The sequence below is a fragment of the Myotis nattereri genome (assembly GCF_964212035.1).
Source record: "Myotis nattereri genome assembly, chromosome: Y".
Lineage (NCBI taxonomy): Eukaryota > Metazoa > Chordata > Mammalia > Chiroptera > Vespertilionidae > Myotis > Myotis nattereri.
The window spans coordinates 43,064,610-43,089,578 of NC_138094.1; the positions used below are offsets into that span (position 1 = coordinate 43,064,610).

Sequence of the window (24,969 nt, forward strand, 5' to 3'; positions counted from 1 at the left end):
TGTCCCTTTCTGTGTCTGAACACTTCACCCTTTGTGGGACATGCACTTTCCTGTTTGCATATGTATCTTCCTTTGAGCGAATCCCAACTTCCTTTGAGGGTATTGCAAATTTTTTGTGAGAATCCTATTTCTAGTGTGGGAACTGCATTCTCTTTTGTGTGAAACTATTTTCATGTGAGGGAGGTGCATATTGGTGTGGTGGAAATGAAACTTCCTGTGGGAGAAGAACTATTCCTGTGGGGGAAATTCACTTGTTCCAAGGAAACCCTTTTTCCCGTGTGTGAAATGCACTTTTCATTATCCAAACCGATTTTCCTGTGTTGGAATCCATCTTCCTGTGGGGATACCAAACTTACGGTGGGGAAGCTTTTGTCCTTTGGTTGAAATTTTCCTTCTGCTTTGGGAAGCCAACGTACTGTGGGGGAAATGCACTTTCCTGTGTGCAGAGCTTTCGACCTGTAATGGAAACGCAACATCCCGTGTGGAAACCAAACTTCTGAATTGTGAACCCTCCTTCCTGTTGGGAAATGTCCCATCCGAAATGAGAACTGATTTTCCTACTGGGGAGTTATCCTTCCATTGTAGGAACCCTTCCTCCTTAAGGGGAAATGCAATTTCCTTTGTGCAGATCTCTCTTCCTGTGAAGAAATGGCCCCTATTTGTGCGAGCATCCTTTCCGTTTTGAGAGCACCTCTTCCTGCGGGGAAACTACCTTCCTTTGAGACATGCTTCCTGCTATGTAGGAAATGCACTTTCCAAAAATGCGGACTTATTATGCTGTGAAGAACATTTCCTCATGTGGGGGAAAAATACTTCCACTGGGGGAACTATTCTTCCTCTGGAGGTAATATCACTTCTGGTGTGTACACACTTCATTCTTTACAGGACATGCAGGATCCTGAGTGCAGAACTATTTCCACTGATGGAAAGCCATCTTCTTGTAGAAACAAAATTTTCCGACTGTGAACCCTCCTTCCTGTGGTGGAAATGACCCTTGTAATGTAGGAACCCATATTCTTGTGGGTGAGTGTACCTTTTGTTTTAGGGACCCTGCTTCCTGTGGGGAAAATGCACTTAACCTTGAGCGGATCTCTTTTCCTGTGATAGCGTCCCATTTTTCTGTGGGGGAAATGCCCTTTCCTGTTGTCGATCTCTCTTCCTGTGGGGGAAATGCAACTTCCTGTGCGGGAATCAAAACTTCCTGTTGGAGAACGCCTATACCTATAGGGAAAACTATTTTCCTTTGAAGAAACCTTATTCTTTTGGGGGAAATGCACTCTCCTGTATGCGCACCTATTATGCTGCGAATGAATCACACATTCATGTGTGGAAACAAACTTCCTCTGGGGAACCATTCTTCCTCTCTAGGAAATGTACCTCCGTGTGTAGACAGGTCATTCTTTGTGGGACGTACTCGTTCCTGTGTGCTGACCTATCTTACATATATGAAAAATCAACTTCCTTTTGGAAATAAAACTACCAGACGCAAACACTCCTTCCTGTATGGGAAGTGTCCCTTCCCGTGTAGGAACACATTTTCCTGTGGGGTAGTGTCTCTTTTGTTTTAGAATCCCTTCTTCCTTTTGTGGACATGCACTTTCCTGTGTGCGGATGACTCTTCCTGTGAGGGTGTGTCAGATTCCTGTGAGGGAAATGCACTTTCCTGTTTGTTGACCTATCTTCCTGTGAGGGAATCACAACTACCTCTGAGGGAATGGAAACTTCCTGTGGGAGAACGCCTCTTCCTGTGGGGGAAACAAACTTCCTGTGAGGAAACGTTCTTCCTGTAGGGGAACTGCACTTTCCTGTATGTGGACCACTTATGTTGTGAATGAATTGCTCCTTCATTTGGGAAAACAATACTTCCTCTGAGGGAGCTATTCTTCCTGTGGAGGTAATGTCCCTTCCCGGATGTCAACCTCTACAGGCCACTGCGGCCTCGATTATCTGTCTGTCCCTTGGTCTGTGTGTCCCTTGGTCACCGACACCAGCTGAGTCTGCTCGCATCTTCCCATTGTGGGTGACTCTCGCAGAAGCGACACAAGGCAGGACAGGGGAGCACGTGCAAGACCCTCCTCTGTCCATTCCCCACCTCCTTCACCCCTCGCTTTCCCCTGCTCCTCCCCGCCTCGCCCACCGAGATCCTCGCCCCTAACGTGGTGGCTTGGGAGACCCTGCAAGGACCGCGCTAGAGTGGCCTCCTCGTGTTCTCTCAGGACCTTGCCAGCTGAGGGACAGTCGGACATTTTATTTTTATCTTATAGACACATCGCAAGGAAAAACATCAGCATAGCTGAATGCTCTGCTCATCATGGTGCCTTTCTTTAGGGGTATGCTGCTTTTTCACAGCCTCCAAATCTTTTCCATTTTGTACTTTTTTCTTGTGTACGTTTTTGTTAATTCTTACCACAGGATATGCTTTTTACAGAGAGAGAAGGAGGGAGGGAGGGAGGGAGGGAGGGAGGGAGGGAGGGAGGAAGGGAGGGATGGAGGGAGGTAGGGAGGGAGAGAGGGAAGAAGGGAGGGAGGAATGGAAGGAGGGGAAAGAGAAGAAACAAAAAGCAAACATGAATATGCAAGAGACACATGGATCTTTGGCTCCCACAGGAGCCCAGACCGGGGCTGGCCATAAAACCTGCGTCCCAGGTATGTGCTCTAGACCAGGAATCCCACCAGAGACCCATCCCTGGGCATCCGAAGTTCTAACCAGCGAACAACACTGGCCAGGGATATTCCTAACGCTTAGCTGATGAGAACACATGTCACTCTTTCTTCTGGCAGAAGGCAGCCAATCTAGGATGATCACTGATCACTGATCTTTCTCTCTGAAATAGTAGAAATGTATCTTTCTAAAAAACCAACTGTGGCCCTGGCCAGTGTGCCTTAGTGGGGAGAATGTCAGCCTGCAAATTGAAGGGTCCCTGGTTCGGTTCCAGGGCAGGGCACATGCCGGGGTTTTTGTCTCAATACACAGTGGGGATGGGGGGGATACAGGAGGTAGCGGATCCATGATTCTCTCTCATCATTGATGTTTCCATCTCTTTCCCTCTCCCTTCATCTCTGAAATCAATAAAAATATATTTTTTAAAAACACACTGGGTTTCAACACAAAGGTTTAAGATGAATTTTTTTCTCGTGGTACTACCATGTTCCCATGATAACCTGCATCTGGAGCTGCCATCAACAACAGCCTCCCTGGTACTGACAGCATCAATAATGGCCGCCTACAGGGAAAGGACTGCCTCAGGAATGCCCTACAGAGGCCGCTGAGTCTAGTGGGAATAACACCTTCTCCCGATACCCCTGCACCTCACTGCACAGACTGGCTGCCTCCATAATGGTGTCATCCAAGGCACTGGCTGCCGCAATCACAATGGCCGCGGCTGACTGGCTGCCTCAGGAAAGGAGACCGGTGCGGTACTGGCTGCCTTGTTAACGGCGGCCTCCCCAGGACTGACTGCTCCAATCATGGCAGCCTCTAGGTTACGGACTGAATTAGTGAACGCACAGCTTCCCCATGTCAGTGAAGCAGCCAAGGCTTCCCTTGGCAGGGCTGGGACAGGAAGGGGTGCAAAAGCCAGACCCGTGACCTCAGTCCATCCAGGGAAGGAATAATTGCACCCTGGACAGCCTCGGTGATTTTGTAGGGTTTTCTGTAGGTTTTGTTTTTTGTTTGTTTGTTTGTGGTTTTTTGGGTAGAATTTTTCATCAAATTCACAGGACATTAGCTAACATTTCAGCACCACGGACAGAAGCACAAGGTGTTATTCTTTAAAAGGCCACATGAGGGGAGCAGAGGTTCGTTTTTGCAAAGGAATTGGCTGACAGCTTCCTTTATTTATTTTATTTATTTATTTATTTTTTTTTTTAATTTATTGCTTAAAGTATTACAAAGGATATTACATATGTGTCCATTTTATCCCCCCGCCCTAGACAGTCCCCTAGCCTCCCCTATCCCCCAATGTCTTATGTCCACTGGTTATGCTTATATGCATGCATACAAGTCCTTTGGTTGATCTCTTACCCCCCTACCTCCTGCCCCCCAACCTTCCCCGGCCTTCCTGATGCAGTTTGACAATCTGTTTGAGGCAGCTCTGCCTCTGTATCTATTATTGTTCAAAATTTTATAATGGTCTCTATTATCCATGAATGAGTGAGATCATGTGGTATTTTTCCTTCATCGACTGGCTTATTTCACTTAGCATAATGCTCTCCAGTTCCATCCATGACGTTGCAAATGGTAAGAGTTCCTTCCTTTTTAGAGCAGCATAGTATTCCTTGGTGTAGATGTACCACAGTTTTCTAATCCATTCATCAACTGATGGACACCTAGGCTGTTTCCAGATCTTAGCTATGGTGAATTGTGCTGCTATGAACATAGGGGTGCATATATCCTTTCTGATTCGTGTTTCTGGTTTCTTGGGATATATTCCTAGAAGTGGGATCACAGGGTCAAATGGGAGTTCCATTTTCAGTTTTTTGAGGAAACTCCATACTGTCTTCCATAGTGGCTGCACCAGTCTGCATTCCCACCAGCAGTGCACAAGTGTTCCTTTTTCTCCACATACTCTCCAGCACTTGTCGTTTGTTAATTTGTTGATCATAGCCAATCTGACAGGTGTGAGGTGGTACCTCATTGCTGTTTTGATTTGCATCTCTCGGATGATTAGTGACTTTGAGCATGTTTTCATATGTCTCTTGGCTTTCTGAATGTCCTCTTTTGAAAGGTGTCTATTTAGGTCCTTTGCCCATTCTTTGATTGGATTGTTTATCTTCCTTTTGTTAAGTTGGATGAGTTCCCTATAGATTTTGGAGATTAGGCCCTTATCAGATATGACATTGGCAAATATGTTTTCCCACACAGTGGGTTTTCTCGTTGTTTTGTTGATGGTTTCTTTTGTTGTGCAGAAGCTTTTTATTTTGATGTAGTCCCATTTGTTCATTTTCTCTTTAGTTTCAAGTGCCCTAGGAGCAGTATCAGTGACGAAATTGCTTCGGCATATGTCTGAGATTTTGTTGCCTTTGGATTCTTCTAGAATTTTTATGGTTTCCTGTCGTACATTCAAGTCCTTTATCCATTTTGAGTTTATTTTTTGTGAATGGTGTAAGTTGGTGGTCTAGTTTCATTTTCTTGCATATATCTGTCCAATTTTCCCAACACCATTTATTGAAGAGACTATCTTGGCTCCATTGTATGTTCTTGCCTCCTTTGTCAAATATTAATTGAGCATATTGTTTCGGGCCGATTTCTGGGCTCTCTATTCTATTCCATTGATCTATATGCCTATTCTTGTGCCAGTACCACACAGTTGTGAGAACAGTGGCTTTGTAATACAACTTGATATCTGGAATTGAGATCCCACCTACTTTGGTCTTTTTCAGGATTGCTGTAGCTATTCGGGTTCTTTTTTTATTCCAGATGAATTTTTGGAGAGTTCGTTCTAGATCTCTGAAGTATGCCGTTGGTATTTTAATGGGAAGTGCGTTGAATTTATAGATTGCTTTGGGTAGTATGGACATTTTAACGATGTTGATTCTACCAATCCATGAACACGGTATGTTCTTCCATCTGTTAATGTCTTCCTCTATATCTTTTTTCAACGTCCTGTAGTTTTCTGAGTAGAGGTCTTTTACCACTTTAGTTAAGTTTATTCCTAGGTAGCTTAATTTTTTTGGTGCGATGGTAAACGGGATTGTTTTTATAATCTCTCTTTCTGAAAGTTCACTATTGGTGTATAGAAATGACTCAGATTTCTTGGGGTTAATTTTGTATCCTGCTACATTGCCAAATTCATGTATTAAGTCTAGTAGCTTTTTGATGGAGTCTCTAGGGTTTTGTATGTATAATATCATGTCGTCTGCAAATAAGGACAGTTTTACTTCCTCTTTTCCAATTTGGATGCCTTTTATTTCTTCTTCTTGCCGAATTGCAATGGCTAACACTTCCAGTACTATGTTGAACAGGAGTGGTGAGAGGGGACATCCCTGCCTTGTTCCTGTTCTTAGGGGAAATGGTGTTAGTTTTTGTCCATTGAGTATGATGTTGGCTGTGGGCCTGTCATATATGGCTTGTATTATGTTGAGGTATGATACTACTACTCCCACCTTGCTGAGAGCTTTTATCAAAAATGGGTGTTGAATTTTGTCAAATGCTTTTTCTGCATCGATTGATATGACCATGTGGTTTTTTTCTTTCAATTTGTTTATGTGATGTATCACGTTTATTGATTTGCGGATATTGTACCATCCTTGCATCCCTGGGATAAATCCTACTTGGTCATGGTGTATGATCTTTCTGATGTACTGCTGGATCCGATTTGCTAAGATTTTGTTGAGGATTTTGGCATCAAGGTTCATGAGGGATATTGGCCTGTAATTCTCTTTCATTGTGTTGTCTTTACCTGGTTTTGGTATTAGGGTGATGCTGGCTTCATAGAATGAGCTTGGAAGTGTTCCTTCCTCTTGAATTTTTTGTAGTAGTCTGAGGAGGATAGGTTTTAGTTCTTCCTTGAATGTTTGGTAAAACTCCCCTGTGAAGCCGTCTGGTGCTGGGCTTTTGTTTGCTGGAAGCCTTTTGATGACTGCTTCAATTTCTTCCATAGTTATTGGCCTGTTGAGATTTTTAGATTCTTCCTGATTGAGTTTTGGAATGTTGTATTTTTCTAGGAATTTGTCCATTTCCTCCAGGCTGTCTAGTTTGTTGGAGTAGAGCTGTCCATAGTATTTTTTTAACAATCATTAGTATTTCTGTGGGGTCTGTGGTTATTTCGCCTCTATCGTTTCTGGTTTTGTTTATTTGGGTCCTCTCTCTTTGCTTCTTGGTGAGTCTGGCTAGAGGTTTGTCAATCTTGTTTATCCTTTCAAAGAACCAGCTCTTGTTTTCATTGATTTTCTGTATTGTTTTTTTGGTCTCTATGTCATTTATTTCTGCTCTAATCTTTATTATCTCCTTCCTTTTGCTCAATCTGGGGTTTTCTTGTTGCTCTCTTTCTAATTCTTTGAGTTGTAGAGTTAGCTGATTTACTACCATTTTTTCTTGTTGTTTTTTTTTTTGTGATAGGCCTGTAGAGCTATAAACTTCCCTCTCAGGACTGCTTTCATTGTGTCCCATAGGTTTTGGATTGTTGTGTTTTCATTATCATTAGTTTCCAGGATGTTTCGAATTTCTTCTTTGATTTCATTGGTAACCCAATCAATATGTAATGGCATGCTATTCAGCTTCCAGGTGTTTGAGTACTTTGGGTTGTTTTTATTGTAGTTTATTTCTAATATTATGCCATCGTGGTCTGCGAAGACGCTTTTTATGATTTCATTCTTCTTGAATTTGGGGATACTTTGCTTGTGACCCAATATATGGTCTATTTTTGAATATGTCTTATGAGCATTTGAGTAGAATGTATATTCCCTGGCTTTGGGGTGAAGTGTTCTGAAGATGTCTATTAAGTCCATCTGATCTAGTGAGTCATTTAGGATTGCTGTATCTTTGCTGATTGTTTGTCTAGAGGGCTTATCCAGTGTTGTCAGTGGTGTATTAAAGTCCCCTACTATGATTGTATTGTTGTGGATCTCTCCTTTGATATCTTCCAGGAGTTTTTTTTATGAATTTGGGTGCTCCTGCATTGGGTGCATATATGTTTACCAGAGTTATATCTTCTTGTTGTATTGATCCCTTTAGTATTAGGAAGTGGCCTTCCTTATCTCTTGTTATGGCCTTCACTTTGAGGTCTATTTTGTCCGATATAAGTATTGCTACCCCAGCTTTCTTTTCCTTTCCATTTGCCTGAAAGATATTTTTCCATCCTTTCACTTTCAGGCTGTGTGAGTCCCTTCTAAGGAGGTGGGTTTCTTGTAGACAGCAGATGTATGGGTCATGTTTTTTTTATCCATTCAGCCACTCGATATCTTTTGTTTGGAGCATTTAGTCCGTTTACATTTAAAGTTATTATTGAAAGGTACTTGTTTGTAGCCATTTCTGTTTTTGTGTGGCTGTTTTCTTTCTGAGCTTTTTATTTCTTATTTTTATACCAGTCCCTTTAGCATTCCTTGCATTGCTGGCTGGGTGGTAATAAACTCCCTTAGCCTTTTTTTGTCTGTGAAGCTTCTTATTTCCCCTTCAAGTTTGAATGATAGCCTTGCTGGATAGAGTATTCTTGGATTCAGTCCTTTGCTTTGCATCACTTTGTAAATTTCTGTCCATTCTTTTCTGGCCTGATGTGTTTCTGTTGAGAAATCATTTGACAATCTAATGGGAGATCCCTTGTATGTAACTTTCCGTCTCTCTTTTGCAGCCTGTAGGATTCTCTCTTTGTCCTGAACATTTGCCATGGTAATTATGATGTGTCTTGGTGTGGGTTTTTTTTTGGTTCACCTTGTTTGGGACTCTCTGGGCTTGCGTGACTTTTTTCTTCCCCACCTCAGGGAAGTTTTCTGATATTATTTCTTCTAATAGGTTTTCTAATCCTTGTTCATCCTTCTGTTGTTCTGGTACCCCTATTATTCGTATGTTGTTTCGTTTCATGTTGTCCCAAAGCACCCTTAGGCTCTCCTCCTGACTTTTCATTTTTTTCTCCAATTGCAGTTCAGTTTGGGTGTGTTTTGATTCCTTTTCTTCTAATTCACTAATTCGGTCCTCCGCTTCTCCTAGTCTACTGTTGATACTTTCAATGGAGTTTTTCATTTCAGCTATATCACTCTTCATTTCTTCTTGGGTCTTACTTAAGTTGTTGATTTTTTCATCTGTTTCTTCTAGCTTCTTGCAGAGGTTGTCGATTTTTTCCTCCATCCGGTTTGTGCACTCTAGGACCCTTATTCTGAATTCTTTTTCTGTCATGTTGCCTGCCTCTGTATTACTTAGCTGCTTTTCTGGAGAGTCCTCCTACTCTTTCCTTTGGGGGTTTCTTTGTCTACGCATGTTTGATCTCACTGACATATCTAGACATTGAGTCGTTCAGTGGTTGCTCCCTTGGTGGCAGTGACTCCTTGGTCTGTGGTTGCTCTTCGGGCAGTTGCGGTAGCAGCTGCTCTTCAGTTGGCAGCAGCTCCTCTGGTGGGTGCTGTTCACAGCTGTGGTGGCTCTTCGGGCTGGTGGGGCGAGGTTTCACGTACAGCTGCTGTTCCTCAGCAGAGGGTGTTGTTGCTCAGGAGGTTGCTGTTGCTTGGATCTGCTGCGTTGATTTAAAGGCACAAAATACAACACAACAAGGCACCACGTACCAGGCACTATACACAAATATATTCACGATATTAATAACCCCAAATAAAGGTGACCACCTGAATTAAGAGAATTAGGGGATAAGGAAGAAGGAAGAGAAAAAGATAAAAGAGGAAAAAGAAAAGTAGGGACCAAAAAAAGGAGTGCAAAAATGAAATTGGGAAAAAGGAGGGGGGAAAATTAAAGCGAGAAAAGAAAAGAAAAGAAAAAGAAAGAGCGAAAAGAGAGAATGAAGTGGAAGAGGGGAGGAGACTTATTTTATACGAGGAGAATACTCCTACAGAACAGCCATTAATCCCAACAAATTCCAGCAAGAGCTCCCTGGAGATGAATGCAAACTAGAAACAACCAATAATATAACGATGAAAATAGAATGGAGAACACTAATCCCAAAATAAAATAAAGAGAAAATAAAATGGCACTTTAAAAAAAATGGTAAAATGGTAGCAGTAATAATACTGGTTAAAAGTAAGAAGGTAGTAAATAAAAGGGTAAAATCAGGTGATGGAAAAAAGAAGAAAGAAAAAAAAAAGGAAAAAAAGGAGAAAAAAAAACAAAGAAAAAAAATTTGGTTCCGTAGTTAAAAGGTGAAAAAAGAAAAAAAAAATTGCAGTAGTGAAGGTCCTTCGGTTCTTCTATTCTTCAGTGTGGCTCGCCTTAGACCTGCCAGGTATTCAGGAGAGTGTTGAGTTTCCCTGCGATACACTGTTCCTCTGTGTTGTCAACCACAGTCCTTTTTTTAAAGCAAGCCGCATTTGTTTCCCAGACTGCCTTATTTTGTGTTTAGCAACGAGTCAGTTTGTGGGTCAGCCTCTGGGTGGGAGTGTTCTGGGGTTGGCCTCTGAGGCTATAGGGCCTCTCTGTCCAGTGGAGGTTCACTGCCCAGAGCTGGCTGCGTAATAGTTAGTTACCGGGGCTGTGTTGTTGCTGGGATTGAAAATCCCTCTATAGGCCAGACCCTGTTAACTCCCAGGGACTGATCAGGTTATTTTAATCCTTGATCTCCTACAGGGTGGAATCTGGGTGTGGCTGTGCTCCTTGCCTGGGGGCTGGGGGGAGGAGTCTCACTCTCCAGAGAGAATGTCTGCCCCGGACCTGGGCTCGGGGGTGTCTCAGAACTCAATTCGCTGCCACCTCTCCCGGCCCCCCTTCTCTCCTCAGTCTCTCCCCAGATTCCACTCCTCCGCACACTCTCCCTCTCTTCAGCACAGGTGAGTGTCTGTATCCGAAATGTCCCATGAACAGGATTCAGTAAAACCAAACAAACAAACGCTGGCCGCGGAAACGGGAAAGGCTTGGTTTCTGTAGGCTTCTTCTCTTACCGGGACTGCATGGTCTGGTCAGCTCTTCAGGCTGCCCCCTTTAGGCTCAGTCCTCTGTGATCACAGAACCCAGCTCTCAGTTCCCCTGGCGGTTCTCCTTTCCCCTGTCAGGGGCTGTGCCTGTCCCAAGGGACGCGGCTGTCTGCCACGCGGTCTCCCTCCGACTCTCTGGGTTCAGAGGTCTGGCAAACTTTCCTGCCCAAATCCCTGGGCTTTTACCTTTCCAGGGGAGTTCTGGTCTTCCGGGCTGCAAACCGTCTCACCAGCTGAGCGATTTTGCCAATTTGGGGTGGATGTTACTAGTTTCAGCTGCTCACTTCATTTGCTCCAGGACACGACCTGGGACACGTCTGCCTATACCGCCACCATCTTGCTCTTCCACTCGACAGCTTCCTTTAAGGCAGTGGTTCTCAACCTTCCTAATGCCGCCACCCTTGAATACAGTTCTTCATGTTGTGCTGACCCCCAACCATGAAATTTTTTCGTTGCTACTTCATCACTGTAATGTTACCACTGTTATGAATCGTCATGTAAATATCAGATATGCAGGATGTATTTTCATTGTTACACACTGAACATAATTAAAGCGTAGTGATTCATCACAAAAACAATATATAATTATACATGTGTTTTCCAATGGTCTTAAGCGACCCCTGTGAGAGGGTCGTTTGACCCCCAAAGGGGTCGCGACCCACAGGTTCAGAACCGCTGGTCTAGTGGGAATCCCTGTTTCCCAGAACGCAACTCCCCACCTACCATCTGGTCCTCTCGCTAAGGAAGCCAACAAATGCGCCTGGAAGACAGTCCGGGACCTAAACACCGTCGGGTGGAAGAGAGACTCGGTCAGGCGGCAGGAAGGCCGCCTCAGCCCAACACCTGTCCTGGCTGGGGGCTCCCGGCTCCCGGGGTCCCGCCCATACGCAGCGGGAATCCAAGCCCTGGACACCTCCCAGTGGCTGAAGGCTTCTTGACGGACACTCGCAGGACCCAGGGCAGCCAATCACCATGGGGGGTTGGGAGCGCAGGGCGGGCTCTTTCCACAGGATTCTCTCCTTGACTGGCAGGAAGGCTCCACCTCCATGGCCCGCCCTTTTCGCGTTTCTGACCGCCCATTGGCAGGCCGGGCCCCGTGACCACAGCACTCATTGGCGGCTGGCGCTGACGCTCTGGAGGCAGGAAGCTCCCCCTCAGCCGGCCGCACACCGCCTGAGGGCGGGAGCACGCGGCCAGGAGCGCGGGTTTGAGGGGACCTCGGCCAGGTTCGCAGTGCGGCCTGGAGACAGACAGGAAAACGGGAGCCTTGCGTGGGAACCCCTTTGCCGCTGGCCTTCAAACCCCCAGCCGAAGACCCAGGGTGTCCTCCCGAGAGGCTCCCACTCTGTCAGCCTCCAGGGACCCCAAGTGCGCTATTCCGGAGGACCCCCGGTCTCAGCGCCCAGAGGAACGCTCAATCCCCCAAAGGTCAGACACAGCACACCCCGAGCCTGGGCTCCCTAACCACGGCACCCAGGAAGACCAAATCCCCAACTCCGAGACAGAAACCATGGAGGCTGTCCCTGAGACCCCAAATCTCTTCACAGGAGTCCCAAATCCTCTGACCCGAGCACCCAACTTTCCTGGCAAGAAAGACCCGGATTCTGTCCAGCGGGCCCATCTCCTAAGCCGGAGACGTCTCTGCCCCTTGAGGCGCCTCCTCCCGCGTGCATTGCTCCTGAATCGTGGGTGCCATTCCCGAACCCGGTTCCTCTCGGCACAGCCCCCCCCCCCCATTGTAAAGGCGAACCACCTCCACCCCCAAGGGCCCTCAACGCCCCCACCGCGCCCCTCAGACCCCTCTGACCGCGCCCCTCAGATCCCTCTGAGCACGCCAATCAGACCCCCCTGACCGCGCCCCTCAGACCCCCCAGACCGCTCCCCGCAAATCCCCCAGACCGCTCCCCTCAGTCCCACCAGACCGCGCCCGTCAGTCGCCCCAGACCGCGCCCCTCAGACCTCCCAGACCGCTCCCCTCAGACCCCCCTGACCGCGCCCCTCAGAACCCCCTGACCGCGCCCCTCAGACCCACCAGACCGCTCCCCTCAGACCCTCCAGACCCCTCCCCTCAGTCCCACCTGACCGGGCCCCTCAGACCTCCCAGACCGCTCCCCTCAGACCCCCCACCGTGCCCCTCAGACCCCCCAGAACGCGCCCCTCAGTTCCCCCTGACTGCGCCTCTCAGTCCCTGGAACGCGCCCCTCAGACCCCCCTGACCGGGCCCCTCAGTACCCCCTGGGACCCCCCAACCGCGGCGGGAAGGTGGCGCCCCCTAGTGGGTCATAATGGCCGAGGCCCCGGTCTGTCTGGGGGTTGGGGGGGTGGGGGGGGGGTTTGCCCTGCAAGGTGGGAGCGGTCCCCTCAGCCCCTCCTCCTCCCACAGGCACCGTGTCCTCGGGAGGGGACTCCGCTGGCGGCACCATGGACCCGGACAGGGACCTGCAGGAGCGCCCCGTGGAGGAGGCGGGGAGAGCGGGGCATAGGCCTAAGGTAAGGGGGTCCGAGGGGGTGGAGGTGGGGACCGGGGTGGGGACGGGGTGGAGGCGGGGCGCCGCCCCTCGGGCCGGGGAGGACGGATGGACGGACGGACGGTCTCTCCCCCAGTCCAGGGCCGCCTGCAGGGACGTGTCCATCTACTTCTCCCGGGAGGAGTGGGCGCAGATGGGCGCCTGGGAGCGAGCGCGGCACCGCAACGTGAAGAGCAACTACGAGGCGCTGCTCAGCATGGGTGAGCGAGGGGGGACGGGGCCGCGGGGTGGGCGGGGCGGGGGTGCTCCGTCCAGGGCCCCGGGCTCTGCCCCCGCCAAGCGCTGGCTCTGCTGTTTGTCCCTCAGCTCTTCGCCTGCAGGACAGACTCTTTCTTTCTCTCCTTCCAGGTCTCAGGGCCCCTCGACCCGCGTTCATGTGTCGCCGCGGGAGGACGGCCAGGCCCCGGGTGGAGGACTCCGAGGACTCGGATGACGAGTGGACCCCGAGGCCACGAGGTGCGGGCGGAGGGCGCGCAGCTGCCTGACCCTGACCTGGTGTAGGTCGGGCGGCCTCTCGGGAGTTACCGGGGAGGAGCAAGAGGCAGAGCAGTTACACAGCCAGGGGCTGTTCACATAAACCCCTTTCTATGAATAATTTATTTTACAGAGAGAGAGAGAGACAGAGAGAGACAGAGAGAGAGAGAGAGAAACAGGTGAGAGAGAAACCTCCATGGCTGCCTCCTGCCGGCCCCCCACCTCACGGTTCATAGGTCGTGGCTCAACCACTGGGCCACACTGGCCAGGGTCATAAAACCTCTTTCAATGTGTAACAATAATTATATACAGATTTAGTGTTGACACTATCACAGAGGTCCCCCATTTCTCCCCCTTTTCTCACCTTCACCCAGACCCACCCCCCAAATCTACAATAATGAAACCATAATATGCAAATCCAGGGCGGACCAGCTGAAGGACCCACCAGATGACCAGGCTATGACACCCACTGGCGCCAGGCCAGCCAAGGCCTGTGAAACGCAATTGGTCCGGCCCCCCAATCCCCCATGATGCCCTGCAGAGAGAGGCCCAGGCCACTAGCCACTGGGTCATCAATGGGGGCTCCCCGTCACCCCAAAGAGGGAGGCCCAGGCCACCAATGCAGAGCTGGGGCTACTGAACGGGACCTCCCTCTGCAAGCGATGGATCGCAGGACTTCCAGACTGTCAGAGCCACAGAGGGCACAGGCCGGGCTCAGGAATTCCCCCCCCCCCCACAACCACCGCCATTCCCACGGTGCAGAAATTTATAAATTTCGTGCAATGGTGCTCTAATATATATATTTTTTAAGCTGTTCTCTCTCCGGGAGCACACAGACCCCTCACCCTTTCCCCTCTCCTCCCCCCAACCCCCACTCGGTGTGCATCTCCTAAACTAAGGGACCCAGGAGACTTGCACCAGGGAGTACGGGCAGGGGCAGCTCATTCAGGCTAACCCCCTGAACCTGGCTCCAAGGCCCCTTTTCTATGACTTTCCAATGAGCCAAAGCCACCCGCCTAGGCTGAACTCTTTCCTTTAACCTTTCTAGAGCAACACAGCAGCCCAGCCTAAGCTCTCTCCTGCTGCTGCTTCTATCCTTGTTTCACTGTCCCTAGTTTTAATAAACATTCTCTCAAAATAAAAATAATTGAATAGCCATGTCTCGGTGGCTCCGTTGGTTGGAGCATCCTCCCATACACCAAAAAGGTTTCGTGATCCATCCCCAGTCGGGGTGTGTATGGGATACAACTCATCGATGTTTCTCTCTCACATCCATGTTTCCCTCTCTTTCTTCCTCTTCTTCTCTCTCTAAAATCAATAAGCATATATTCTCAGGTGAGGATGAAAAAATAATAATACAGGAGTATAAATGGTGGTGGAAAAAATAAAATAGAATAATAATATAATTGTATACTTATAGAACATTAACAAGTAAGTATACAAAAATATAACAGTGAGTAAAAAATAACTAATTCAGAAGAGTTGTGATCACATAGAAGGAGGAAGTTTTGACAGGTGAGCAGTGCTCTAAGACCTGCATGGGGACATATGGGAAAATTATTACTCATGGTAGTTAGGGGGTTGGGTTGTGGGCCAGGGTAGGAAGTAGTTCATCATTGTATCAGGTTCCATGGCAGCCATGGCATCATCTGCCAGGTTTCATGAAAGTCTGATTGGTAGGGTCTGTAGTTCCATGGGTCTGAGGTTGAAACATAGCTGAAGTCACGACGTTATGTCCAGCTTGCCCGAATCTCTGTTTATGTGGTGACTAGACCTGAGTCTTTGTCCCTAAGACTGTGTGATGCTGATCAGAATCTAGTGATTAGAGAAGGTGGTCACAATCCAAATGTGCAAAGGAGGAAGGATAAGAAAGAAAGGAGCCAAGGTGGTCCTGGTGCCTTGTCCAAGGTGGACTGGACAAGGCCAGTGTGAAGACAGAAGACAGAGAGGAGAAAGCGCTGGGTTACAGAGTAGAGATTCTTTGCAGTTACATGACCTTTATTATACTTGTGTCATGAAAGGCCAATTTTTTATTTTTGCTTTTTAGGGCAATTTTATTTTTTAAATCCTCACCCAAGGATATTCATTGAATTTAGAGAGAGGAAGGGAGGGAGACAGAAAGGGAGACAGAAACATCAATGTGAGAGAGGAACATCCATCAGTTGCCTCCTGTGTAGGCCCCAATAAGGATCAAACCGGAAACCTTTTGGTGTAAAACATGGTACTCCAACCAACTGAGATGGCCAGCCAGGGGTAGTCCACTCTACACAAATAAAAGAGAAACATGCAAATCGGTGTCACTCTGCCAGGCCCGCCAGCCAATCAGGATACACATGCAAATTAACCGAACAAAGATGGCAGTTAATTTGCCTAACCAGGGCAGCCGCTGAGAGAAGACTGAAGGCTCTGGCTGGAGTGAAGACTGAAGACGGAAGAGGCTTGGCTTCTCCTCAGTGGCTGGAGCAAAGGCCTGGGACCCCGGTGCCAGAGGAAATCTAGTGCAGGCAGCCAGGGGAAGGAAGGCCTATTGCGTGAATCTTTGTGCAACGGGCTTCTACTTTAAATATATATATTGAACAGAGGATGAAGTACAGATGGGGTTTTGTCTATTTTTTTAAAATATATTTATTGATTTCAGAGAGGAATTCAGAGAGATCAAAACATCAATGATGAGAGAGAGCCATCGATTGGCTGCCTCCTGCACACCTGTGATGAGCCCGCAACCCAGGCATGCACCCTTGGCTGGAATAGAACCCAGGACCATTCCATCCGCAGGTTGACGCTCTATCCACTGAGCCAAGCTGGCTAGGGCTATTTTTTAACATTTTAAGAAAATTAGCTGATGCTCCCAATAAAAGCATAAGCGTAATGAAACCTCAGGAAACATTTTCTAATCATCCTTGGTCTGTTCTGGGATTACTCTATAATTCAGAATTCTGAAAGATAAAAATCTCCAGATTTTGAAACAATTACCAACCAAAACTGATTTCTCACACGGCAGGTGTGGCTCAGAGATTAAGTGTCGACCTATGAACCAGGAGGTCACAGTTCAATTCCCGGTCAGGGCACACGGCCAGTTTGATCCCTGGTGTGGGGTATTCAGGAGGCAGCTAATCCATGATTCTCTATCATCATTGATGTTTCTCTCTCTCTCTCCCTCGCCCTCTCCCTTCCTCTCTGAAATTATATATATTGTTGATTTCTCACCATCTTTTAGCTAAACCTTCTTGGGTGTCTTTCAGAGTGGAACAGAATAAACATCAGAAGGTGAGTATTTCCCAAATCCTGTGGAAAAGAAAATCTTCCTCCTGGATGCAAATGCAGGGAAGAGGAGGAAAAATCAGAGTGCCACCTTCCTTTCCTGACCTCTTCAACAAAATGCCCAATATCATCTTAGTCGTTAATAACATCAGCAACAATAGTAGCTACCACGGGTCTTATCTTCACAATGCTTCAGACTCTAAGAATTCTACGTGCATAAACTCACTTAAACCTTACCACAACCCTATGAGGTAGGTACTATAAGTATCACCATTTCTGATGAGGAAACTGAGGTTTCAGACATATACAAGTGTTTGATTGTATGTCTGAAATCACAGTATCGGTGGTCGTGCAATCTAATCCATAGCTTCATCTCTAAACCACTTACAAGCTCATTAAAATTTCCATAGTTTTATGCACTTTCCACTGTCTCATCCATACATGATTACATCTTTCACTGACTGATGATTCCAAACGCAGTTCTGCTCTGCTATGCTCCAGTGAGAAATGCACTAAGACTTCCGACTTGCAGAAGCTCACTGATATATAGGCAGTTTGCACGGTGCATGGTCCCAGATGAAGATGGATATAGCAACCCCAGCATCAGAGCCTCCCAGTCAAATAAAAGAAAGCCTCTCAACTCTGGGGTGCTTCAGGTTTGACGATTCAGAAATAATAAACAATAAATAAAGTGACTTAAGAACTTCATAGAGATGACACACTATTCAATAGAAGCTCATCTGGAACTGGTTTTGAATGCTCATTCCAGTCAGAAGAAGTATGGCTTCTTTCTCTGAGCTCTAATTAGGCCAGTGTCATCTTGTTTGAATCATTGGCTCCGCCTGCCTACCTCTGCATTGTGAGCTCTTTGGTTCACACCAGATTCTTCTCAGAAGTCCCAGGCCCAATTCAGGGTCCCTGAGGGCCCCCTGAATGTTTGCTGAAAGAGTGCTTTCAAATTTACAAATTAAACTAGAGTAGGGTCAAAGAATAATGAAGATAAATTACATGTGATTTCAAATATAGAGATGGCTGAGAGGGACATTGATAGCAGGACTGTAATCTCACATTCATACTGTATCAAAGTGCTCACAGAACACTTTGGTGAACATCATTATATTTCATGTTCATTATAACATTAAGAATTAGCATGTTATAGGTCAGGAAAATGAAGAGAACAGGCTGGTAGCACAACCTTATTCAAACAGAATTGGTGGGAACCAACTAATCTAATTACAACTGTTCTTTCCATGATATAGTAAATTGCACATTTTAGCATAATTTCCTTTATTGTCATGGTAGGTTTCTGCCAGCCATTTCTTTTTAAAAAATATGTTTTTACTGATTTGAGAGAGAGAGGAAGGGAGAGAAGCATCAGTGAGAGAGAAAAACATGGATCAATAACCCGTAACTGGGGCATGTGCCCTGACTGGGAATGGAACCGGCAACCCTTCAGTTCAACCAACTGAGCTACACCAGCCAGGGCTCTGCCAACTATTTCTTTCTTTCTTTTTTTCTTAATCCTCACCCAAGGATATTTTCTCATTGATTTTTAGGGGGAATAGAAAAAAGAGGGAGAGAAAGAGAGAAATATCAATGTGAGAGACACACATAATGACTGGTGGCCTCCTGCATAAGCCCAGACCAAGGTCCAGGCCAGGGAGGAGGGTCCTGCAACCAAGGAACTCGCGCTTGACGAGAATTCAACTCAGGACCCTTCAGTCTGCAGGCCGACACTCTATCAACTGAACTACACTGGTTAGGGCCCAACTATGTCTTATTCTCTTCCCAGTATCCTTCATTCTCAATGTGCTATAAAAGAAAGAGCCTTAAGGCATGGGTTCTAGTCTTCGATTCAAAACCCACATTGGCCATTTCTTTTTCCTCTAATTTTCATACTTCCCAGGTATTTCCAAGAGGTGTTGAAGTGTTCATTAAAGTCATGTATATCATAAACCCTACATAATTAAATAAATGTACGTTACATTTATTTCCCTTTGCCTTTCACACTGAAGGCAAAGTCCAGGGCGCCATTAAGTAATGAGTCCAGTTTGAAGGAATTGTCAGGAACAGCAAATTTGTTGACCACAAGTGGCTCAGAGCAGACCCAGAAACCAGTGCCCCCTCCTGGAGAAGCAAGTACCTCCGGACAGCACCCTAGATCAAAATTGGGTAAGTTCAACAATTTGGAGATTTCAGTTCCACTAATTCCTCTAGAAAGGCTGGTCAGTATAGCCTAGGTATGTGGGGTGGACTTTCAACAGGCCTAGACTTGTAACTGGAGTTAGCACTGAAGCTTTGAGCTAATCTTCCAAACTCTCTGAGCTCCTGAATGCTAATGTATACAGTGAACATAAGGAAACATGGACACATATAGTTTGAAAGCATTAAATTAAATCTCAAACAATTGGCACATGCAAGTTGTCCAATAAATCCATCTGTGATAATAGCAACCATATTCTCTTGGTGTTGTGTGCCCAGATCTTTACTCAGTGCCTAACACATAACGTGCCCTCAATACATACTTTATGAATGACCAAAGCTTGGAAGGTTGAACCTGATAATGGGATCATCTAGAAACTAAAATTGAATCAGCCATCGGTAGTCAGTGTGGCGTACTAGTCTTTTAGTTAATGGAGAAAAATACCAGATACTATAAAGAACAGGTGATCATTTGATGGGAAGACATTGTGTGTTTTCTGACAAGTCAGGGACTCATGTTCCAGACCCACTTCGTTCACCAGCTCTTCTCTCATGTAGACCTCAGGAGAAAGGAGATCGAAGTGAAGATGTATAGCCTACGAGAGAGAAAGGGCCATGTCTACCAAGAGATCAGCGAGCCCCAGGACGATGACTACCTGTGTAAGCTCACCCTAACCAAGGAGCATGTTATGTCCTTGATGCAATAATTTCACTGGTCTTTGGGTGCCCAAATCATTCCCTTCCTCTCGTGACCGGTAATATAGGATTGAGGCTCACTGATGGGAGCTCTTTCTGAAACTCTTCAAGTGCAGTGACATGCACTGCACCCTGACTAATCCCTGTTGCTCTTGCCTCCAGATTGTGAGAAGTGTCAGAACTTCTTCATTGACAGCTGTGCTGTGCACGGGCCTCCTACGTTTGTAAAAGACAGTGCCGTGGACAAGGGGCATGCCAACCGCTCAGCCCTCACTGTGCCCCCTGGGTTGAGAATCGGACCATCAGGCATCCCTGAGGCTGGGCTTGGAGTGTGGAATGAGGAATGTGATCTGCCGGTGGGCCTGCACTTTGGCCCTTATGAGGGTCAGATCACAGAAGATGAAGCCACAGCCAACAGCGGCTACTCCTGGCTGGTGAGAACTTTACCTCTTCCCTGTCCTCTGGCTTCCCGGCCCTCCTGTGGCTTGGATTGCCCCACCTTCTACATGCTAGGACATGGATGGGGACCATATGGTTAGTTAGCTCTGTGTACTGGGCGGACTTTGCATGAACATGGAGCTCCTCTCTAAGGATCAGAGGGTAAATGGGAGCAAAGTGGTACAGACTCCTCCCTTGTGGGGCTCCTGCTTAGTGGACAAATTGACTAAGACGTGTAGATGATGAGTAAGAAAAATGTCCTGTGATCACCATTGGCAGTTGAATCACCATGCAGCCTGAAAGAGATTTGATGACACTAGAATAAAGTAATTATTCTATTATATACACTCAAACTCACACACACACACACACACACACACACACACACACACACACACAGCCTTTAACTTCTTTTCCTGAAATGCAGATCACCAAAGGGAGAAACTGCTATGAGTATGTGGATGGAAAGGATACATCTCAGGCCAACTGGATGAGGTAAGGTCACTAGGCTTCTGGGTGCCGGAGAGGACACTCATGCCTCACAAACCACATGTCTGTCCTTCCCATCATGCCTCCTTAATGGTCTCCCTCAGTACTCTGTTCCCCCTTTTTCTCCATACAGTGATCTTTAACATCTAGTGACATTTAGGAAAAAAAGGAGGTAAAAGTATAGCATATGTCCTCAAAATAGAAGTCTCTACTTTGGGCACTGGGAAAAACCTTGAGGACCCTGGATTACTCTGTGATTTATCTAACTGACATTAGTTAAACACTTACTATATTCCAGTTTAGAGGAAGGAATTCATTACTTACACAGATCACACAATCCATGTCCCTAGGGAGGACTTACTGCAGACGGACATGAAACATTTTATTTCATAAACATTTAACTCTAATTTTCCTATTTTTCAACAAGTGCCTAGTGCCCACATAGCCTTGAACCAAGGATAATCTAAACCTGTGAGGGCAGCACATCATCCCAGACTCAGTTCTAACTAGAACTGGATGTTGGAGCCTGCAGAGTCATAGTGCTCATGGCCCTTTCCTGAGGGGCTCTCTTGTGTCAGGGGAGACAGATTATGAATAAACTAATATTGTTCTGTGTTATTTTTCTAAGAAAGAGAGACCTCGACATTTCTGTGGGAACCTGGGGGAGGCAACTGAATGATGCCTTCAATAAAGTGTGGGGAGACTCGACAAAGGCCTCTGAAGAGAAGGGAGACTTGGACTGAATGTTGAATGGTGTGAGTCCTAGAGCAAGCCCCGAGTCCTGGGGTGTAACACAGAACCTGACTTACAGCTTAGAGAAGCTAGAGGCCACCGGGTTTGATGGGGAAGTCTGGAATGAGGCTTTGGAAATGGCATTAGGCAGGATGAGCACTGTGAGCAGGACGTAGAGACAGGAATTCACATGACCTTGTGACAGAGGCTTGGACATTGAACAGAAGTTTCCCCAGGAGCATGTGGGTGGGTGCCATCAGTGCTGAGGGCCCTACGCGTCAGTGAGGATCTGGACACGATATGACAGGTAGTGGAAGCTCATCGCCTGTGGTTTTCTTTCCTTTCATCTGCCTCAACGCCAGGTACGTGAACTGCGCCCGGGATGAGGAAGAACAGAACCTGGTGGCCTTTCAATATCACAGGCAGATTTTCTACCGAACCTGCCGGGTCGTGAGGACGGGCTGTGAGCTGCTGGTCTGGTATGGAGAAGAGTATGGCCAAAAGCTGGGCATCAAGTGGGGCAGCAAGTGGAAGACAGAGCTTGTGGCCGGGAGAGGTGGGCACCACTCTTCTTCAACATGGAAAGAAAGAATTCTTAGAAGTTTTCATGCTCCAACTCTCAAGTAGAGTAAAATCCACTCTAGAGTCAGCAAAGCTTCAAATCAGATGCTTCAGAAATTGATGGCTCATCACATAGGTTTTTGATTCTTAAGAATAATTTTAATATTTTTATTTTTGTTCTAATTCTTAAAAATATGCTTTTATTGGTTTTAGAGACAGAGATGAAGGGAGAGGGAGAGAAATATCAATCTGCTGCCTCCTGCATTCTCCTTACTGGGGATCAAGTCCACCACCCTGACATGTGCCCTGACCAGGAATAAAACTGGCTACCTCTGGGTGAATGGGACAATGCTCAACCAACTGAGCCACAATGGCCTGGGCCAATTTGTGTTACATTTTTAAAAATACTTCATGCACAAAATGCACGGCATCATATAGTGCTGAAAAAATCAGAGCCAAAAAAAAAAAAATGTTTCAGGTACTTAACCAGCTCTCTCATCAAGGTGGTTGTTTTTGGGTTGTTGTTTTTTTTAACACTTTAGCTGTTTCTTCTTCATTTACTGCATATTTCTAAATGAAATGTGTGTGTTAACATGCATTCATTCATTATTTTGTGACTTGTCATGTGAATTCCTACTCGGTGCCACACAGGGTTCTGGGAGCTGGAAATACAGATTAACACGATGATCAGAATCACTGCTCCTGAGCAGCTGGTTGGTGAAGGATGGAAGCCCCGGCAGACATATATGCATGTGCTTAATATCACACAGTGGTTAGCGCTTTGGAGAAAACGGGCCCAGGACAAGTGCCTAGGGATCAGTGTGAGGGGAAGGTGGGTGTGCCGGATTGCAAAGGTCAAGGGAAGGCTTTCTCAGGAGACAACATTTACAACAGTTGTGTCACAAGGTCCCAGGCAGAGGGAGTGGCTGGTGCAGGGAAGGAAAGAGGTGGGGTGTTGAGCTGGCTGAGGGCTACTCCCATCTCAGTCTCAGTACAGAGGGCAAGAACAGAGGTTGGACAGATGCCTAGCAGCTGGGAAATACAGTGCCTATGATCCAAGCTGAGATACTGGGGACTTTCTTGAGTGAGACGGGACAACTGAGCAGTTTTCCGCTGCAGAGTGGCATGTTCTAAAACTATGCTTTGTTAATTTTTGGGGGAAATAAACTTCAGTGGGGAATCCCCTCTGAGATTATTTCAACTCCCAGTGAGAGAGGAAGGCGGACTGGCTGGAGAGAGATGGGAGTCAGGAGTTTAAGAAGCAGGTTGGGGAAATATTTTTGTTGTTCTTGTTAATCCTCACCCAGGGATATTGTTCCACTGATTATTTTTTGAGAGAGAGTAGAAGGGGGAGAGACAGAGAGAGAAACATCAATAGCTTGTCTCCCACAGACACCCCAACCAGGGCTGGGGATTGAGCTTGCAACCCAGGTATGTGCCCTTGACTAGAATCAAACCCAGGACCCTGGAGTCCCCAAGGCGAAGCTCTATCTAATGATCCAAACTGGCTAGGGGATGGTTGGAAAGATATTCTGAAACAGGACTTTGTAGTGTATTTGAAGTAGGCTAACAATGAAAGAAATCAAGTAGGAATGCTGTGTGAGGAAGGACATATTTCCATTTTGTGATTTGTGGAAAACTGAGAGAGAAGCAATTGCTAGTTGGGGCCTATGGTTTCTCTATTTTTAAATATTTTTAGTGATTTGAGAGAGAGAGGAAGTGAAATGAAGAGAGGGATAGAAATATCAACATGGATCAGCTGCCTCCTGCTGGGATCGAGCACAGAACCTGGGCATGTGCCCTGACCAGGAATCAAACTGGTGACGTCCTGGTTCATGGGTTGATGCTCAACCACTGAGCTACCTGGCCAGGCCTGTGGTTTTTCTCTTTAACATGACTTAGAAGATACATGTATATGGAAAGGTCACAATAGTCCAACCCATATAAGGAGTGAAATGCCTTCTGATGGTCCTTGATCTGTAAGACCTTTTTTCTTTTCAATCCTCATCCCAGGATATTTTTCCATTGACTTTTAGAGAGAGTGGAAGAGGGAGGGAATTACAAAGAGAAATGTCGATGTGAGAGAAACACATTGACTGGCTGCCTCCTGCACACGCCCAGACCAGGGCCCAGGCTGGGGAGAAGCCTGCAACCAAGGCACATCCTCTTGATGGGAATCAAACCCAGGACCTTTCTGTCCACAGGCTGAGGCTCTATCCACTGATCCACACTGGCCAGGGCTGTAGAAAAGACTTTTGATATGGGGTCTCTGGATTTCTGAAGAAGAGTAGTGCAGACAAAGAAAAAGAAAAGTAGACAGTGAAGGAACACTTTGTGGGAGGCAGAACTTGCACTGTCAACACAGCTAGAATGATTCCGGGGACAGGTCTTACCAGGAGACAGAGCGTACGGCACAGGCAGGCTTGCCCACACCTGCCCTGACCAAAACTTTCTTCTCCAGCAGAACCAAAGCCAGAGATCCACCCATGTCCCTCCTGCTCTGTGGCCTTCTCCAGTCGGACATTCCTCAGCCAACATGTGAAACGCAATCACCCCTCTGAGATTCTGTCAGGAGCATCTGCAATAAAGCACATCCAGGCGGAGGAAGCTGGCCCAGAGCGTCAGAATCAACAGCAGCAGCAACAGACTGGTCCACATGGCTTGAATGACAAAGTTGAAGGTCAAGAGGTCAAATGGAAGTCCAAACCTTTGCTTAAAAGGATCAGGCACAGGGGAACTTCAAGGGCCTCTTTCAAGCCTCCAAACGGACAAACAGGGAGCTCCAGTGAACCTGAGAGAATAATGGAGGAAGAGCCCAGCACAGGCCAGAATGTTAACGCAAAGAACACAGGCAAATTATTTGTGGAAGTAAGAATGTCAAAAATTGTAACAATCAAGCATGGAGGGTGTGGGCAAGGCTTCAGTGATAAGTCACATATCGACACACACCAGAGGACACACTCAGGGGAGAAGCCATATGTGTGCAGGGAGTGTGGGCGAGGCTTTACAAAGAAGTCACATC

At 46.7% G+C, this 24,969-nt stretch overlaps 1 pseudogene across 1 annotated transcript in view; it reads left to right on the top strand.

The window, feature by feature from the left end:
* The window catches only part of LOC308512510 (histone-lysine N-methyltransferase PRDM7-like), a 45,139-nt pseudogene extending 20,650 nt beyond the window's left edge, over positions 1-24,489 (top strand). Inside the window, exons 5-15 of the transcript in view lie at positions 12,773-12,841; positions 12,950-13,056; positions 13,171-13,294; positions 13,443-13,550; positions 17,310-17,329; positions 18,845-19,001; positions 19,590-19,691; positions 19,890-20,161; positions 20,593-20,660; positions 21,749-21,942; positions 24,412-24,489. The product of the transcript in view is annotated as a histone-lysine N-methyltransferase PRDM7-like (transcript). The remainder of the gene's footprint in view (positions 1-12,772; positions 12,842-12,949; positions 13,057-13,170; positions 13,295-13,442; positions 13,551-17,309; positions 17,330-18,844; positions 19,002-19,589; positions 19,692-19,889; positions 20,162-20,592; positions 20,661-21,748; positions 21,943-24,411) is intronic.
* The last annotated feature ends 480 nt before the right edge of the window (positions 24,490-24,969 follow it).